Raw genomic sequence first — 19,524 nt, forward strand, 5'->3', positions numbered from 1 at the left:
TGTTGCAAAAAGTATAAAAGTGAGATATGATCCAGGTGCAAACAGTCTGGGACCACTTGCCAAGGATGGTCCATCAAGGTTCTTCTCTAGTAAGCATCAGGTGGCTAGTAAACACTCTAGGCATTACTACTATTGGCATAAACTTGTATATAACTCTGTTCATTCCAGATTGTTTACAATCAACAAAAGGAAATGCAAATGAAAAACAGTTACAGCCTCCAATCAACTGTTGTACCTTTCAAAAAGGACTCCTTTGAAATACACTCTTTTACACTCTTCTAAAAGGATAATAAGAAAGGGATTAATTTGACCTTGGAGAGGGGACATACAATTCCAAAGGGATGAGGCTATTGATAAAGCTTCCAGTCATCAGAATATATCAGATAGGTAGATCCTACCTGGAACAGATGAAAATGCAAGGACCCAAGCCATAAAGGATTTTGCCAATTTTCATGTAGTCATTACTTCAGTTTTGTAAAATGATTTGTTGTAGTCATTAAGATCTTGCACTGGTTTAGCTGGCAGTTTTGTTTTGTTTTTCTTTATCTTTTTAAATGACAATGTGTCCTACCTACTCTTTTAAATTTTCTTTGAGCTATTTTTGTTATGCTGAGAATATTTGGAGAAAGCCTGGAGATAAATAAGGGCTGAAAGTCAAATTATAGGCTCATCCATCCATCCATCTATCCATTCATACATGCATACATTTTCCTATCATTATTCTGAAAAATCTATTTAGCTTCTTTCTTCATTATTGAGGTGGTGCTTGTAGCTTTACCCAATAAATCAAGAGGATATATTTGTCAGAGCATGAGAAAGAAAGCAGTTGGCCAGTTTCAAGTGCCAGCTCCCAGGAAGAAAATTTCAAAACGTTCCTGTCATCCTGATACTGCTTCTCCCAGAAAGGGTGCAGTTTTGATGACACTTTCCTCATGTCATTTGAAGTGTAGCAGGGAACCTGGGTGGGAAGGGTTGCACCTTATTCTCTTTCACACCCTTCCACTGGATTAAATATGATTTTTCCCTTTAATTTGATTTGTCACCTTTGAATATTTAGAAACATAGAGCTATTTCTCTGCTTCTGACTGTGAAGAGTTTCAAATTAGATTCTAGTCTGAATTGTCCTATACATTTTTTCCTCTCTAAAGGAACCATGAGATTTCTTAATTTAAATCAGGCAAGAAATAGTGTCTGAAGACTTTCCTTAATCTAAATAATCACTGGGAGCCAATATTGGCCATAGAAGGAAAGGTATTCAGTACATATAGAATGAGTGCTTATATGGTTCCCCTTCCATAAGCATATAAATAATGGGGCAATGGAAAGACATAGAATTATTTGGATTAGAAAGGGAAAGATATTTCATGTTCTTGTATGGTTACAGTCAAAAGCTATACCTTAATCTCATTCGCTTTTCATAGAACAAAATAATGTGATAAGATCCAATGAACTTCCCATGTAATATCTAGATTGGCTTTTTTGAAATATGGAGAAGGAAATTGGGTTGACAGAGTCACCTGATGCTGAGATGGGCAGCATACAAATTTAATAAGTAAATGCATGAAATCAATAAAAAGAGTCTCCTGTTCCCATCTTTGAATAGTCATATATTTAGGGACAGAAGAAGATTTTCCACTGAAGAGGTATGAATGGAGGCCCTTTCAACATAGACAGTGTGCAGGCATGGATTATATTCTGTATTTAAGGGGGAGATAAATTATTTTTTATAAAAGTTCTTATAAACTAATGTAAAGCCTGCTCATATGATCTTTATTTATTTACGTAAAGTCTTTATACGCTACTTTTTAAAAAAAAAAAAAAACCCTTCAATTTACAGTAATAATAAAAAGCATAGTATTAAAACCAAATTAAAAACAACAGTAAAAAGAATCTTTTAAAAAGGAAATATTAAAGGGAAATAATGGATTGTGTTCAGCAGGACCATATGGAGGTCTGCATAGGAAAATCAAGGTTAATGATAAGCAAAATGCTGTGCATCCATCATTTACCACAGAATGAAATGGTTGTCCTTGAACATGCTACTAAGTCCCAAATGGTCTTACATAATTCTGGTTTTATCGTATTTTTTCTCATGGGCACCTTGAATGGATGACTGGTTTTCAAAGACTGTTCTAACACTATTATCGTGCCCCTGGTTTGTGTTATTTTAATACACAAACTTAAAAAGCAAGGAATCCTTATAATTACCAGCAAAAATAGAACTCCTATTAGAAAAAGAAGAAGAAGAATCCTTCTGATTCTACAGGTATCTGTTATTGGAATAAAACTGTACAAAAGTGAAAAGAACTTTAATTTACTACAGCCAGTGATTCAAATATAGTTAATTTGGGGGACTATGGAATCTAATATGCTAATGTTTTCATAAACAGAGCAAATAAAAGTGCCACCCGTTCAATCCTAAGAGGTGTGCATACACATACATCTGTGAAACATAAACATCTCATGTACTTCAGGCCCAACTGCTGACATTGTTTTTCATCAGATGCATATTTAAGTATACCACACATTCCTATAATCTAACAGCAAGCACATTTTTCTATTTTTCTGAATGATTGCATTGTCTGCTTTATGAATTGTACTCCCTTATGAATTGTTCACTGCCCCTAATTATTTTTGTTTTAGCAATTGTCCCTGATTTCTCCTTCAGACAGTTGTAGGAGGCCATGTCATCTGCACCAGAAGTGTCTAATCAAGAAACGAATAAGCAAACAAAAAGCTTTTGGGGGGAAGAGGGGGGGGAGAGAGAATGGAAATAAATGATAGTCTGGTTAGATATGGTGTTTTCTGTTCTCACAATTGCTGAAGAAACTAAAAGAGCTACCTGTTAGTTTGCAAGGTTGAGTTGCTTTATAAGAGGATGGTTGCCTTGTAAAGAAGGAGGTGTAAAGAAGACAACCTAAATTCAGTGAAGCAGAAATGTCTTTCAAATTACACATACTTATCTTATCCTATAATCTGGTGCCAAACTCCCTGGAAAAAAAAAAAAACTGTTTGAGTAGGTGTTCCTGTTTGCATACTTATGAATGCACATGTCTGGAATTCCGGAATGGGAAGAGGGAATGACATTCATTTCTGTAAAAGTCCTGCAATATGTACCAGGGCTTGGCTATAAATTTCATTGCATAGCTGTGGTGAACAGCAATGAAATGAGTGAGGAAATATCTGATTAAAGTGTGCATTGCTGCTGAGGCAACTGCATGTTGCCATAGCAATCGAGATGAAATGTGTAAGGAGTGAGATAATTAAATCTAACCCCTTTAGAAGTTTTTGTGACAGTCTATGTGCTGCCAGTAAGGAAAAAAGTAATCTCCCATATTAAAGATAAAACTCACTCCTCGCAGAAGTACTTCTTGTTGATACTTTGTCGTTCTCTCTACTAAATACATGGCTTCAGGTATCTTATTTAAATGTTCCCCTTAATAAACCCATGCAGTTTTGACCTTGACTTGTAACATGACAAAAGAATGAGCTGGTTTATTCTTCCGCAGAGGAGGTATGAATAGCTGGCTATCTGCCTTTATATATTTATCTATGCACTCCTCCAAATCCTCAGTACAATAAAGCCAGACTACTGCCTTAGATTATGATTCAATAATATCTAGAATGTGCTGCCCTCTTCAGGAACTGGTGATCGAAAAGAAGGAGGAGGAGGAGGAGGAGGAGGAGAGAGACTTGACTATGTGCTTGCTGTTTTAGAAAGTTGGATGAGCAAACACGACCTAAAGGATCCTGTAAGATGATAGCATTAGTGTTACAAGCAGAAGGCTTACAGTGAATGGTCACACTGAAGCTTTAAAAGAAGAAGGACAAAATAATATTTCTGTGTCAGACATTCAGCTGAGGAGCCAAAGATCAAAGAAGCTGATATAGAGAATTCACAACAGTAAGCTGTTTGATGCCAGAGAGAAATTCAGCTATGTGTTTAATTTAATCACATCTTTACTATTATTATTATTAAGTCTTATTTTACCAGTTGGGGTTTTATCACAAGCATCCTAAACTTGGCAAACTCCCAAAATGTTGGATTCAAAGATTCTCCATCAGCTGCCCAACCGTGTCCTCAGGCAGTTACCACTTTCATCAGAACGATTAAGAAGCAGCACCATGGCTTTGTTGCCACAAGTCCTATACCTTTCTAAGGGGTGTGTGATTATGTTGGTTTTTAATCCTATGCTCGCCACCCACTGTGGCAATTTGCGAAATGAACGCTGATATAAATCAACTGAATAAATAAATAAATAAATAAATAAATAAATAAATAAATAAATAAATAAATAAATAAATAAGGGGAGAGGCAGCATGGTCATGTCATGTTGCTGCTTTCATCATTCCTTTTGGCCCAAATCCCCCTGTGGAGGCCACTGCATCTGCTGGAACTATTTTGGGGATTGTTTAAATTTTGGGGAGGCTGCAATCTGAGCATAAGGATGGACCGATAATATTATCAGTCTGGTCAAACAGATTATATGGATTTTACACTTACCTGAGACTATGTGGAGTGCTGGTGTTGGAGGCCTTTATGCTTCAGATGTTTTAAATTTAGGGTGAGGGCTGACTACATATTATGAATGTGCTAACCATGACATGCAGGAAGGGCAAATTTAGAAACACAAAAAAGTAGCTTATGTCAGGTCAAACTGTTTATTTAACTCACCATTGCCCTGTAATGGGCAATTCAAGGCCTCAGATCAATCCCTTATGTTTAGATTACAGTGTGCTGCTGAAATTTGCTAACAGATTATTACCAGGGCATGATTTTTCATGGAGAGAGGGGATGGAAAGAAGCTTGTGAACCCTTTGGGAAATTCCATGGGCCTATTTCTGCATTAAAGAAAAACCTGTTTTCCCAAGCCATTATAAGAAGTGGGGCAAGAAAGCAAATCTTTCAGTTTTGTTGGTGGAAGTACTTGGCCATCGGAAACACTTCTGAGGAGGAAAAATGAAACTCAACCCTGATCCAGTTTGGTGGTAGCTGCTCCTTTAAGTTTCAAAACAAGTCACATGACTTGTTTTGTGATTGTCTTTGTTAGCAATATCCAGGATTGAATTTGAGGCTTTCTACAGGCAAGTAGTTCATCTAGGTGCTACAGTAGGTTTAAAGAATGATCTATACATACATAGCTTTCACACTATTGATACATAACACACGCTCTCTCTCTCTCTCTCTCTCTCTCTCACACACACACACAAACACACGCACAGACACCAAGGACTTTCAGATTTGACCAGAGTGACACAAAAGCAGATGTGACATTTTTGACACACACTGAAAAGCTTGCTTTGTATTTTTAGTCATTGATTTGTTTCAATTTTTTGTGTGTGGTTGCTGATCCATTATGTTGAGAATCCCCGTGGATAAGGGCATAATAACTAATAACGTGTCTTTGCTTTCCAGGGTATTTTTGGCATAATGATGAATTTCATCTTTCCCAGAATGGTAAGCAGAAATCTATTTTCTGTATCTGACACCAATAAATGCAGTGAGAACAAGCAAATTGTCATTTTAAAATAATGAAAATTCACTTAAAATAAATATGCAAGTTGATAAGGATAATATTAATATAGATGTAAGTATTTGCATATTCAGACCCTGTAAAGCCATCTATAAAACTCCCATTCAATTTTTGTTGAGTATTTTTTGGTGGTTGTTTCTAAAGAAATAAGAAGATTTACCACCTCTGCTGGAAATGCTTTGGAAACCTGGGGTGTTCACCAATGCATTTTGCTACATAATTTATTGTAATATATACATACCCACATACATGTAGTTTATGTTCTATCAGTAAAGAAAAGAATTGTATCTCTCCTTTAGATTGAAAGAGGGTTAGGCCTATATAATGTTTTACCATGCTGAACTGTATAAAAATTGATCCTTATTTATGTTTCACCAGGGTTTTGCTGCATATGTGAATTTAAAATAGTATACTTTCTGAACATAGACACTCCATCTTCAGTGAGAGTTGCATGCAACCATGTTGTTTATGGTTTACCAGGAGTGGGATTCAAATTTTTTAACAACGGGTTCTGTGGGCGTGGCTTAGTTGGTGGGCATGGCTTGGTAGTCATGTGACTGGCTGGGTGTGGCCAACTCAACATTACTCACGTTGTGGTACGCATCTCCTCACCTGGCCTCTCATGACTGTGGGGATACTGCAACAGTCGTAAATGTGAAAAACGGTCATAAGTCACTTTTTTCAGTGCCATTGTAACTTTGAATGGTCACTCCACACAAGCAAAGTACCAGCAAAGGAGGGAAAAAAAACCTCCAGAGAAGTTCCAGAGACAGGAAGTCTAGTCCTGCCAAGAATGTAATAAGGGTTAATGGAGAGGCAGTTTCTGTAAGCAACACCAGAATGTTTCCTTCCTGCCTTCCTTACAGGATTAGGCCAGTAATTTCTTCTAACAACCGGTTCTCTGAACTGCTTAGAATGTTAACAACTGGTTCTAGTGAATAGGTGCGAACCAGTAGAATCCCACCCCTGGAACAAACATACACACTAAGAGTTGCAAAGTTTTTCCTATTTCAAGACTAAATAAAAATAGGTTTTTACCTTTTAATTAGAGCATCTTTGCAAGCAAATAAATGAAAGTTCATCATACCCTACCTGCAGAGTTTATGAATAAAATGAGACTTTATAGAAAGGTAACCTGGATAAGATATGCTAATTGTTCAAGAGAGTTGTACTTAACCATTCAATCTTCCACCTTACATTGTTCTTTGACCTTCTCATTCCTCAAAGTTCTCGGTGGAAATAAATGTAAAGCCATTGAATAATTGAACTAGTTTTACCCTGGAGAAAAACACTGCTGAAAAAACTATAATCTCAGGAGGGCGAGATACAGGATATGTGTGTGTGTGTTTGTGTGTGTGTGTGTGTGTGTGTGTGTATGCACATTCACATACATACAAACAAGTGAGCCCTGAAAGTGTGTTGCTGCCTGAAAAATAGCAAATTGAAGAAAACATATGAGGCACGGTTTCAAATCAAAGCTTTAACTATGATGTCCAAGATTTAAGACTGTACATGTATTTTTCAGCCAATATATTGTTTTTGACCCTTCGGAATTTCTGATTTGACTGGCCAGAGACATTTGTATTCAGTCTGATCTTTTGCCACATTTTCAGACGTAGTGTTGAGATGCACACAACTGTACAAGTTGAACACCATACCCGAATAATGTACGCTACAGGGACTCTTCAAAATACTTGAAATTGCATATAGATTCATACCAGTTCCTGCTGTACTGATTCATTTACTCCATGAAGACTAGAAGAAACTGGAAGGAAGAGGTTCAGAATTGATAAAAGGGAAGAGAGAGAGAACTGGAATTAACAGAGATGAGGAGACCTATAACTTTACTGTAAAAAGTATCTGATAGGTCTTCCCATGTCTGCTCACTTGCTTCTTGCCATCTGCTCCATCAGAATAGAATAGAATAGAATAGAATAGAATAGAATAGAATAGAATAGAATAGAATAGAATAGAATAGAATAGAATAACAGAGTGGTAGCTAACCTTTTTGGGCTCCTGTGCTTGCGTACCAGCACCCAGGAGGCAATGCGCGTGCCCCCTCCCCCCATGCCCCCTGCGCATGCGCATGCAATCCCCCCGCTGCCGTCCTTACCTGCACTGCACCTCACAGTTGGTTTTTGGGCTGGTTTGAGGCCTTTTTCAGCCTCCAAGAGGCTTGAGGAAAGCCTCTGCAGGCTTTGCAGGCCGAATAATAAGCCCGTTTCATCACTTCTGGTATTATATAATAATAGCCTATTATTTGGCCTGCAAAGCCTGCAGAGGCTTTTCTGAAGCCTCTGGGAGGCCGAAAAAGGCTTCAAACCAATTGAAAATCAGTTGTGAGGCGCACATATGCACAGTGAGGTAAGTTTGCCTGCGGCTTGCATGCTGGCACAAATGGCTCTGCGTGCCACCTGTGGCACGCATGCCATAGGTTCACCATCATGGCCCTATACCATTTCAGACAAGTAATCCAATCCCTTCTAAAAAACTTCCAGTGTTGGAACATTTACAACTTCTGGAGGCAAGTTGTTCCACTGATTAATTGTTCTAACTGTCAAGAAATTTCTCTTTAGTTTTAGGTTGCTTCTCTCCTTGATTAGTTTCCATCCACTGCTTCTTGTCCTGCCTTCAAATGCTTTGAAGAGTAGCTTGACTCCTTCTTCTTTGCAGCAACCCCTTAAATATTGGAACAGTGCTGTTATGTCACCCCTAGTCCTTCTTTTCACTACACTAGACGTACTCAATTTCAGCAACCATTCTTTATATGTTTTAGCCTCCAGTCCCCTAATCATCTTTGTTGCACTTTTATGCAACAAAGTCTCAACTTCTTTTTTACATCGTGTGGACCAAAACTGGTACTATGGTCAAGTAACCACACTATGTTGCTTGATCAGAAAAAAAAGAATTAGAAAGAAGCTGGAAAAGAACTGCTCTAAGATATGCAGTGATGCCTTTAGAAATGTAAACCAAAAAAAAGAAAAAAAAAATTATCAGTGCTGACCACAGAAAGGTGAACTCCCCTTCTTAATTCTTCAAGAAGTCATCTTCTTCAAGAATTAAGAAGGGGAGTTCACCTTTCTGTGGTCAGCACTGATAATTTTTTTTTCTTTTTTTTTTATGTTGTATGTGTTTTTGTTTGTTGTTAAAACCAATAAAAACTTTTCTAAAAAAAAAAAAAAGAAGTCATCTACTTCATTGAGAAGCAGGCAGAAATGAAGAAACCCTGACTGATTCACAGTTTTTAGTGTTGACAAATGTTGTCATCTAATTGGACAATGGAAAGTCGTCAAGCAAACAACCAAACTCACAAAGTTCAACTCTGAGCTATTGATAGTCTCTTCTCTTAGAAGGGTCTTTAATTCAGCATAAATAGAAGCAAGGGAACCCAGGGTTGGTTGCTTTTGCCATCAGATCTATCCTACCTCGAGTGAGGAATAACAATGTTTGAAAGCTGCTCTAGTGTAAATGGATGTTGAGGTAAATTGGCACCTTTGTTTTCCCAAAATTTTATCCTCATACAGTAGGTGGGAGACTTCACTTTTTCGTCTCATTGTCATGTGCTTTAGAATTTTCTTTTGGAGAAGGTTATTTTATATTGTTTGTGATGAAAAAAGAGTGCTGCAGTTGTCTTTGCTTTGAAAGTCATTATTGCGTGGGAAACCAATAAGGCTGCAGATTGTTGAAAAGATGGCTGCACAATTAAAGAACAAACACTCCTACACATCTCTCAACAGTTGATCAGTTGAGAGCCTGGCATTCCACCTATGAAAATTGAACTATTTTTTTTACTTCTCTCCTGAAGAAACAAAACACAATCTCAAGCCATTTCTTTCCATGAAGACAATAGAGCACTTTCAATACAGCAGTAGCATAATTCTAGACAATCTTAAGGAAGTCCTCAACGTACGCTTGTTCATTTAACTATTTTCAATGTTGTGAAGGTGGTGAAACAAGATATTTACAAGTCATGTGACCACAATGTGGGAACTTGGCCACTAGCATGTATTGGTAATGATTGAAGTAATTTGCTACCTTTCCAGTGGGCTTCTGATAAGCAAAGTCAATGGGTGAAGGTGATTTGCTTAATGACCATGGCAAAGTAGTCATATATTCACATTCTTATAAACTCACTTAATAATTGCACTGTTTCGTAGCAGTATTTCCACTCCCAAATGTGGTTAAGTCAAGGACTACCTGTATTCATTCCAAAGTATACTGCAACAAGCTATGCTTCATCTTTTTTTTTATTTTAAACATTGGATTCAGTGCTTGAAGGCTGGAAACAAATCAGTCAAAACAAAGAAACAAATCAGCAACCACCTTCAAATAAAACGATGAAATCTATGGCAATAACATATGTCTGAAGCCAAAATGCTCATAACCTCTGTGTATTATGTACCTATCAGCATGAGGTAATTGACAGTCCTCTGAAGGCTTTGTTTCTAAGCATACCTCATTGTCAACACACTGCTGCACATTATGCAAAAAATGTGCATCTCTATTTAGAAGCATTCCATTCTGATTCTGGCAATGCAGGAGACTCTGGGGGAGGACAGCAAAAAGAACCATTTCCTTTAAGTGCAGAATGAGTCACTTCTATCAGTGTCATTATTGAATATTATAAATAACAATGACTTGGCTTTCTTTCTGGAAAAAAAAGAGCTTTTGGATTTCTTCAAAAGGTTTTTGGGAGGCAAAGGCAATGGGGAATCTTGGTCAATGGGAAATAGACTTTGGAAAAGGAAGGCTTCACTTCAGCATTTTTTTCTTGTAAGTCTAACAGAGAACATCCTAGGAATTAACAAAGATCTAGCACCACTATCAACAAATAATATAAACCAGAGTTTGGTCCTTCTGGGATAGGCAGGTTGCATTCTATGCAATGCATAGGTGATTTATTACATCACCGACATGTTTTTCATACAATACCTTTAAAATAAATATTTGTGTGTAAAATATTTTAAATTTGAAACCCTCGTTTTATCTAAAAAGTAAATGTCCTGTGCCCTCTGAAGGGGTGGGTGGGTTGAGTTTAACAAAAAAAGAAAGAAAAAGAAAAAAAGCTCTGATTCTACTTTAGACAAGCCTGTACAACTGAAAGCAGAACTGTTTCAAACATTAAGCATTTCCAAATTGTCAGAATATCACATTTCAAGCTTGGAAAACATACTGTAATAATTGGAAAATACTAGAATGGCCTTCTTAGCCTCCGCTTAAACTTCTTTCTTCATCAATCCACCAATGTTGTTTCAGTGCCAGGGTTTACTTCTGTCATAAATGTGGGTGTGAGAACAAGTAAGTTGTCTTTCTCAAATCAGTGAGTAAATCACAACATGCAATCTTCTATTGTACAAAGACATCTACACCCTGGAATCTTTTAATTAAGCACTTCCTAAAACTGGACATACTGGTGAAAACTGGATCTTTCTCTCTGGGTCAACCACATCTTTTTTTTTTTGTAATATGACTCCTTTGCCAAATTTATTTTTACATACTACAGAAGTCATGCTGTGATGCACTTATAGAGTTCCCAAGAACGATAAGGTTATGTTCCAGAATTTCTGTTTGCCAACAATTGATTTAGGCCAGTAAGGTTGTTATTTGATTCCTTTAATTAATCACATGTTAAACATTACAGGTTCAGTCAGAGAAACATAGAAAAACTGGCTTTGGGAGAAGTGTTGAATTTTAGTTTGTTTGTTTGTTTCTGTGAACAAAGGAAGGTGTGTCCAAGCAGTTCATTTCAAGGCAGGGACAGAAAACAGGTTTCAGTTGACAGTTCTTGTTCTTGTATTTAGTACATCTTGGGCAAACACCCACATGGATGTTGGCTTTGATTTCTAGTTTCTATCATAATTATCACCACTAAAATACTTTATTATGGTATTTGCAAAAAATTAATATCTTGTAATAACAGCTCACTCTTAAAATCACTTTTAAAGCTACTTTGGAATCAGAACAATGGAGTTGGAAAGGATCACGGTGGTGATCTAGCCCAATCTCTGTGTAGTGAAAGATCTACTAAATAATTTTGGACAAATCACTATTCAGCTTCTGCTTGAAGATGTCCAGTGAAGAAAAACATACCAGTTCAGAAGGCAATCCATTCTACTGATTAGGAGCTTTTACTGTCAAGAAACTTCTCCTAAGCTTAACATCTACTTCCATGTGTTTTTAACTCATTTGTTCTGTTCCAGTACTCCAGGGTGATAAAAAAAATAATACAATTCTTCCTCAACATGAGGTCCTTTAGATATCTCAAGTTAGCCATCATATCTTCATCAATCTTCTCTTCTGGAAGCTAAACATTCTTTTAAAAGTTCCTCATAAAGTTTGATTTCCTATTTCCTCATCAATCTACCATAGGCATATTAAGCTAAAAGGAAGTGAAGGCTAAAGTCAACAACTTCACTTTATGTTTCAATGGGGATTTGATTCCTGTCCAATAATCTGCCACACCTAAAATGTTAACTTGGAATGCCCATTTTGTAAGAAATGCAAGAAACAAGAAGGGAAGAATGGAACGCATTCAATGCTGTCTTACAAAGATATGCGTTCCCAGTAGCGGCATTGGTAACCAGCCTCAGTGATTTGAAAAAAAAATGGCATAAGATCACTGTGCAATGCAGAGGTGGTATTCAACCGGTTCGCACTGGCTCGGATGAACTGGTAGTGGTGATTTGGCATGGGTGGCCAAACTGATGGCGACCCTTGGCTGGCCACGCCCCTGACCCAGTCATCCGGTCGCCCAGTCACTCATTTTTCCTGGTCACTCTCCTAGCTTTCCCTACCACGTGGGGGCAGTTGCGCAGCTTGGGCAGATGTCCCAGGGCTGCTGCACATGCGCATTGTGTGTGCAGCCACTACACATGCAGTGCGCATGTGCAGCAGCCCCGGGACATCCACCTGCCTGCCCGCCTTCCCGGAGCACATTTTCTTCCTTATCCCAGTGGATGTGCCTCTTCCAGGCCAGCCAACAGGTGCGTGGGCGGATGTCCCAGGGCTTCTTGCCCCACTTTTCGTGAGATGCCTGCAACTGCTGCATGCTTTTTTCAGTGCGGCTGCAGTCCAGCAACCGCATCAAAAAAAGCACGCCTTGTTCTATGCGCCAGGCCCGGCAAGTCCGAGCAGCTAGCGCATAGAACACGGTGGCACCAGACTATTGGAGAAGTAGAACGGAGCTGGAAATTAGTAGCCACCTCTTTTGCAGCACAAGAAGCCTCCCCCAATTTGGCTGACTGGTCTCCTCTTTCTTTGCCTGTTTGTTCTGTATGGCCAAGGAAGAGGAGACCAGCAAGCCAATTGGGGGAGGCTTTCTGTGCTGAAAGAGGTGGCTGGAGACTGAAAAAGAGTCGCCTCCAGCAGCAGCCCCTTTTGCCGGATGGTCTCTTTTCACCACTTTTGCTCTCATTCTCGGCTTCTTCCATGGGGGCACTCTTAAAGTCGATCTTTAAGAGCTGGAAGATCTTTAGATCTTTAGATCGCTGTCAACTCATCATTTGGAGAGATGTAGCCCCTGAATACACAACAAGTCTTGGGCAGTTCTCTGACTTTTAAAACATGTCCGTGTGGTGTCTGCCTCCCTTCATGCTCCTTGTGCACACCAGGAGCACCTAACTGGAGCAAGAGAGAGCAATATTGACTGCTATGAGCCAAGCGCCTTGGCTTCCCCTCTTGCTCCTCACAGTCGCCCTCAGCCAGTGTGGTTCTTTACTTGGGCAGCCAGACGGCCACAGCAGCACCCACAGCAGCAGCAGGCTGTACTGCAACAAGGAGGTACAGTAAGATTTGGTGGTGCAAATTTATCTCTGAGGGGCTTCTGGCAAAAAACAAAACAAAAACCACCCCAAAACAAAACCCATTCATCAGGCAGACTCGGCAGGCAGTCGTGACCTTTAGTTGGGCTTTATTTTGTCAGCCCAAGGGCAGAGGGGGGGAAAAGGTACATAGGAAATCACCCTGTCTCTGCAGAATCAGTCATGTGACGAGTGGGCATGGCCAACTCAACGTCACTCGCACCTTTCCGAGTTGGTCATGCCACATCACCTTTCCGAGTTGGCCATGCCCACCCAGTCACATGACCACCAAGACATGCTCACCAAACAAGCCATGCCCACAGAACCGGTAATAAAAAAATTTGAATCCCACCACTGGTGCAATGATGTCATCTGATGGATGACATGTCACATCATTTGCCTGAAGATGTCTTGATGCATGTGACATTTGCTCCAACCTACCTATGTTACTCAAGCTTACTTCTCTTGGGAAATAAATCTCCAGAGCATGTGGTGTGAGAAATTCTTCACTCAACCCTTATCTTCTTTTCTTTCCTACTAATGTCCCTAGGACTAATTCATTTTCCATTGGATTTACATCTTTAGAACCCAAGGATTAAAAAAAAATAGCATGGGTCATAAACTCAATTAAGAACTTCTTCTTTCATTCATTTCACCTAACCAAGTTTTGGATATACGGGTGGGAGAGAGACCAGTTCAATTTTAATTCTCTCTTGGATAATTCAAGCAAAGGAAAAGAGAGAAATGTGGTAGATAACCTATTTTCAATATGTCACCTTTCCAAACTTCAAAGTAGTTGCACAGAACGACAAAAACAAGTGTAAAGTGTATCTTAATTAAAATGCTCATATTCCAACAATATCTTAATTAAAATATTTACTTTCCAACTAAAACTAATCTCTAAACTGATAAGCTCAGGAGCAACATTGTCACCTGCCATTATATTTATTAGTATAGAATGGGAAATAAAGTTTTTTTCCTCCTTTGTGGGTTTGTCACTAAATTCCTTATACTGCTCATCTCCAAATGTGTTTTCACTGTCATTAACTGAAACATAAATATCATTCTGCATTAGATGCTTTGCCTGTAATAAAAAGTGATGCTGAACTTACCCATATTATCTCCATCAATATAGTTGTGTGTGTGTGTGTGTGTGTGTGAGAGAGAGAGAGAGAGAGAGAGAGAGAGAGAGAGAGAGCATATCACGTGTAGAAGCGATAAATGTCAGATAGCTAAAGAAAATAACTTGTTGAATATAATTAGACTGCACCTTAACAACACATTTTCTCATTTCCACCTCTAGCTGTGCTTAATGAATAAAGATTAAATGCACGTTATGGTGAATACTCACGTCGCATTGTAGATTTCATTCAAAACAATTCTCCTGCACTCTTTATGCTAATGAATGATCAGATGCCTGTTAACTTTTTCCTTTAAGGTTAAAAACTTTAATTCATATTCCATTCCATTCACAGGGCTAAACCCTTAGTTACCTGATAGGACTTCTGCTCATGTAGCAAGGAGGATTTGCTTGCTCTTTCTCCTCTTTGTGCATCTAACTATCTGCAGTCAAATCAGCAGCAAAATAGATTTAGAGAATTTATGTAGCAATAGTAATAGCATTTAGACTTATATACCGCTTTATAGTGCTTTACAGCCTTCTTTAAGTGGTTTTACAGAGTCAGCATATTGCCCCCAACAATTTCATTTAACCTACCTCAGAAGGATGGAAGGTTGAGTCAATCTTGAGCCTGGTGAGATTCAATCTGCCAAATTGCAGGCAGCTGGCTGCAGCAGTAGCAGTTTGCAGTACTGCACTCTAACCACTGTACCACTTAGGCTTGTGTAGCTGTCCAGTTCACTGTTCTGCCTTGGTGTTATGTCCAATAATTAAAAAAACATAAAAAAACAGCCACCTGAAACAATTAAAAATAATCACAGCCCAAACAGAGTGATTCAGAAGAGCAACATTTTTCTTCCATCAAACACACAGAAGACAAGCCTAGTGGGGTTTATGTAACTACTTGGTCTAATCCTTGAAGCAAAACCCACATACTCAATGTCTTACAAGCATCCGACAGGGTCATTTGAATTTTGGGAATAGGGGGAAATGCTGTTTCACAGGGCAGATACTTGAACTGAGAAAGCACACCTCTTGAATTGTATAAGATGGTACTACTTGATAGAAGAGACATAGACATTGCCTACCCTGTCACTTTGGAGATAAGTAAGCAATTTAGACAGTGGTCCCACAAATAAACTGACTCTATATCATGTGAAACTACATAGGTGACAATCACCATCTTAAATTGTACCCAGAAGCTCAGCAGGAGCCAGTGCAGCCTATGGATGATGGTGTAATTTAGAATGATTATGACATACTATAGCCATAATGAAGGCAGCATGGAATCTTCCCCTAGTAAATTCCATTTTACCAGTAGAATGACACCACTACATGCAATACATTGAACATATACACTTGAGAGCCATGGTGGCACAGTGGTTAGAATGTAGTACTGCAAGCTAACTCACTGCTCACTCCAGGAGTTCGATCCTGAATGGTTCAAGGTTGATTCAGACTTCCTTTCTTCCTTCTGAGGTTGTTAAAATGAGGACTCAGTTTGTTGGGAGCAATATACTGATTCTGTAAAGCCTTAGAGAGGGCTGTGAAGTGGTATATAAGTCTAAGAGCTATTGCTATTGGATACAGCCCATTTATAAGATTTTCAAGGCAGAATTTATTCTGTTTGTTTGCTAGGCTTTTTGCTTACACGGCTATAGAAAATATAGACAATCAAACTTTCAGATGACTGTCTATAATTAGCTAAAAGCCATGACTGCATTTAGATTAGGCTTTTCTTGTGCAATTGTCCTCTTGTTCCAAATTTTTGCAGCATTTCAGATATCACTGCCTTTCATTTGTAACTGATCAGCATTTTCCAGTTCTTACTTTTTTCATGTTCCCAGGTAAATAAATCTGCATAGAAATAAAGATAGAATAGATGCCCAGTGTTTTCTGGTAGTGCTGGTCTTCTTGTTACACTAGAAGTCCAGTTTTTCCTTCTTAGGAAAATGAAATCTATTAGTTTTTGTTACAATTACTATAAAATATTGTATATCCCGTTTCCTGGAGCTCATTCTGGGGCTTCTTAGATCACATGTGATTTATTTCACAGGAATAGTAGTCCTCTTAATTAAGCAAAAACCATCATTGTTGTACTTATCAATTCCAGATGATTGTGATAAACGCAAGAGTAGGTTCTCCTATAGCTTTGACAGATATGACCTGTCAAAGTAGCTTCCTAATTTTTGGCACTTTAGAAGAATGAGGTTAAGTCCTAACTTGAGTTCAGTAACTATATTTGGCTATTCATTCAAAATCAGAACTATTTGAAAAATAGGGAGCACTGTTTACTTATTCTTGAAATGCATTATGTAACTCATAAGTTATAATAATTTGTTTTCTCTGAAGTAACGTACAGTCTTGTCAGTAATGATTGACTAGATTATCACCTTTTATTTTTTAAAGAGTCAAATTAAATGTAAAAATCTCTTTGTATACTAGAAATAATCATATGAAACATTTTAACAGTGCAGTTTTAAAAATGGAGAAAGAGAATGAAATAAGATGCGTACCATTTTATTTACTTAATTTATATTGCTGCCTATTCACCCATGGCAATTCGAGGTGGCTTACACAATGTAAAACCATATTTAAAACAAAAAATAAAAATAAAAACAATAAAAACTAACTATCAAATAAATGAGTAAAGTACAATTGAACAAAATTTGGGAAAAGAAAAAAGAAAACAAAAAATCAAAAATCAACTCCCCCCCTCCCCCCTCCGACAACAGCAGATCACACTTGCCCCCTAATGGGCTCCATCCTTCTCAGGCCCGTAGCAAAACCAGGTCTTCAGTGCCTTTCGGAAGAGTATTAGTGAGGGGGCCATTGTAATCTCTGGGGAATGATGTTCCAGAGACAGAGCCACCACGGAGAAGGCCCTTCTTCTGGGTCCCACCAAGTGTATCTCCCTCAGGGGTGGGACCCACAACATTCCCTGCCTCCTCGCTCTAATGGGTCAGGTAGATGTGATTTTGTAGTGCATAACGCAATAATTTAGAAAAGGAAGAACATAGACTGGCTTTGAAGAATATAATAAACATTAAAATAAAATATTCTTTTCAGACTAGTCCTGCCAAAGCTCAGGTTGAAATCCCTATCAAAAAGGTACCTCCCTTTAATGCTGAGGTTTCTGCCTAGCCTACCTCTTAGGTTTGAGAATAGAAATATCATCCTCTGCCTTTAGCTTTTTGAAGAAAAGGTCTGATAGAAATGGAACAAATATAATCTCAAGGTGTAAAATAATATATTACATACTTGTTTAGGGTTAGCTTCTTTTGTGTCTGGTTTCCTGCAAGTAACAGATATCTGACTGACAGACTTTCAATTATCTTATGAGTAGAGAGAGAAAAAAGTTGTATTGCTGAATTGTTGTTTGTCCTAGAGGGATAAAAATCATTGGAAATCTACAAAGGGAAAAAAAACTAAATTAGCAACTCTACTTGCCATGCTAGCTAAGTAGGCCATAAGGCAGTGTTCTTAAATTGTTTGACCCAATTACCCATTTTCCCAGTCTTAAATAATGTCACAACCCCCCTCCCCCATTAAAAACACCCCAAACTTCAAACTCCTGTGATTGGGAAGTATAATCTGTTTAATATGTATAGCTTTTTTCAATTATTATTTTTACAGCAGTGTTTTTCAACCTGAGGAACTTTGAGAAGGGTGGATGCTATTTGGGGGAATTCTGGGAGTTGAAGTCCACCCATCTTAACGTTCCTCAGGTTGAAAAACACTGCTTTAGAGGTGTTGAACTACAATATAGGATATAGTATAGACAGTGTGTAGAACTGGCCTTGTATTTAAATAGTACTTACCCCAGTTGGACTCAGGAATATATTTAGTGTGGGGCAATTGGTACAGGATGCAGCAGCCAGATTCTTGTTAAGACAACACACATTGCAGAATAACATGAATCTTTAGGTTACTACATTGTTTGTCTGTAGAGCCCTGTTTACAATTCACGGCATTTCTCATTATCTATAAAAGTCTATATGGCACATTACATAATATTGCATATTATATATGGCAAGGTACAATAGGCTCTCCCTTGCCAGGCTTGTATATTGCTGACTGTTTTGAACATCTTGAGAGGGTTTTCTAAGAATAAACTGTATTCTCAGCCCAACTGTTTCTTGGAAGTGTGAGAAAGCAGCAGATTGTTAGTACCGTAGCTGCAGGGGTGGGATTCTACCAGTTCTGTCTGGCTCTACAGGACCGGTAGCTCTGAAGAGCAGCAGACACAGAACCGGTTCTGTGTCTGCTGCTGTTTTGGTCCACCTGCCAGCCTGGGCTCTTACCTGTCCTTTATTTCCTGCTTTTTCAACCGCAGCTGCTTTGTGCAGCACAGCTGTGGTTAAAAAAAGCAGGAAAAAAGGGCTTTTCCAACTGCTGCGCACCCGCATGCAGTGCTGCTCAGCTGTCCAGGCAGCTCAGCAGGTCGTAAATTGCACTCGCGCATGCAGAGCAACAGAACTGGTAGTTATACCGGTCAGATCCCATCCCTGCGTAGCTGTATGGTTGTCCCCATTGTGCCTTGCATTTACACAAAACTCTTCATATTGTTCCTTTGGCCTAAGTTAACTGCCTCCATCACAGGTAAGCAGGCACCTATGATGTTACAGTTATTTATGATATTTCTTTTACTGCATCCTATTGTTTTAATCACTGTTTTTCTGTTTATGTCCCAGAGTCCCTGCAGATTGGGTTAGTTTACAAACATTGTAAATAAGAGTATTATGAAGCCCTTTTTGAGACCTCTGGTAGTCTGAGACAATGCAAGGCATATTCTTACATTATGGTTATGTCTCTATTTTGCTCTCTTGAACCCTGATTTCCATAGGGAAAAAACTCTTATGTCCTGAGCCTCAGCATTTTCCTTTAGACATATCCTCTTTTCCTCTTTAATCAATGCTGAGGCTTATTTTACAGTGAATAGCTGTAATCTCAACCAACATTTTCTTTACACAAAGCTACTTTTAGCATCCTCTGTGCCACTGAAGGAATTCTGTTCTCTGTTTAAGTTTCTATACCACACCCATCTAGCTTGGTGGCCAGACGGCGCCCT

The 19,524-nt window shown here is 38.6% G+C and overlaps 1 protein-coding gene across 3 annotated transcripts in view; it reads left to right on the forward strand.

Annotated features, from left to right (window-relative positions):
* The window catches only part of ADGRL2 (adhesion G protein-coupled receptor L2), a 381,557-nt gene that overhangs the window by 121,797 nt on the left and 240,236 nt on the right, over positions 1 to 19,524 (forward strand). For all 3 annotated transcript variants that reach the window (XM_087960527.1, XM_087960529.1, XM_087960530.1), the window contains exon 3: positions 5,417 to 5,458. The gene's annotated coding sequence lies outside the window, so the exon portion shown is untranslated. The remainder of the gene's footprint in view (positions 1 to 5,416; positions 5,459 to 19,524) is intronic.

The sequence above is a fragment of the Notechis scutatus genome, chromosome 3 (assembly GCF_049901735.1).
Source record: "Notechis scutatus isolate UNSWTSFEM ecotype Mainland chromosome 3, rNotScu1.2, whole genome shotgun sequence".
Taxonomy (NCBI): Eukaryota; Metazoa; Chordata; class Lepidosauria; order Squamata; family Elapidae; genus Notechis; species Notechis scutatus.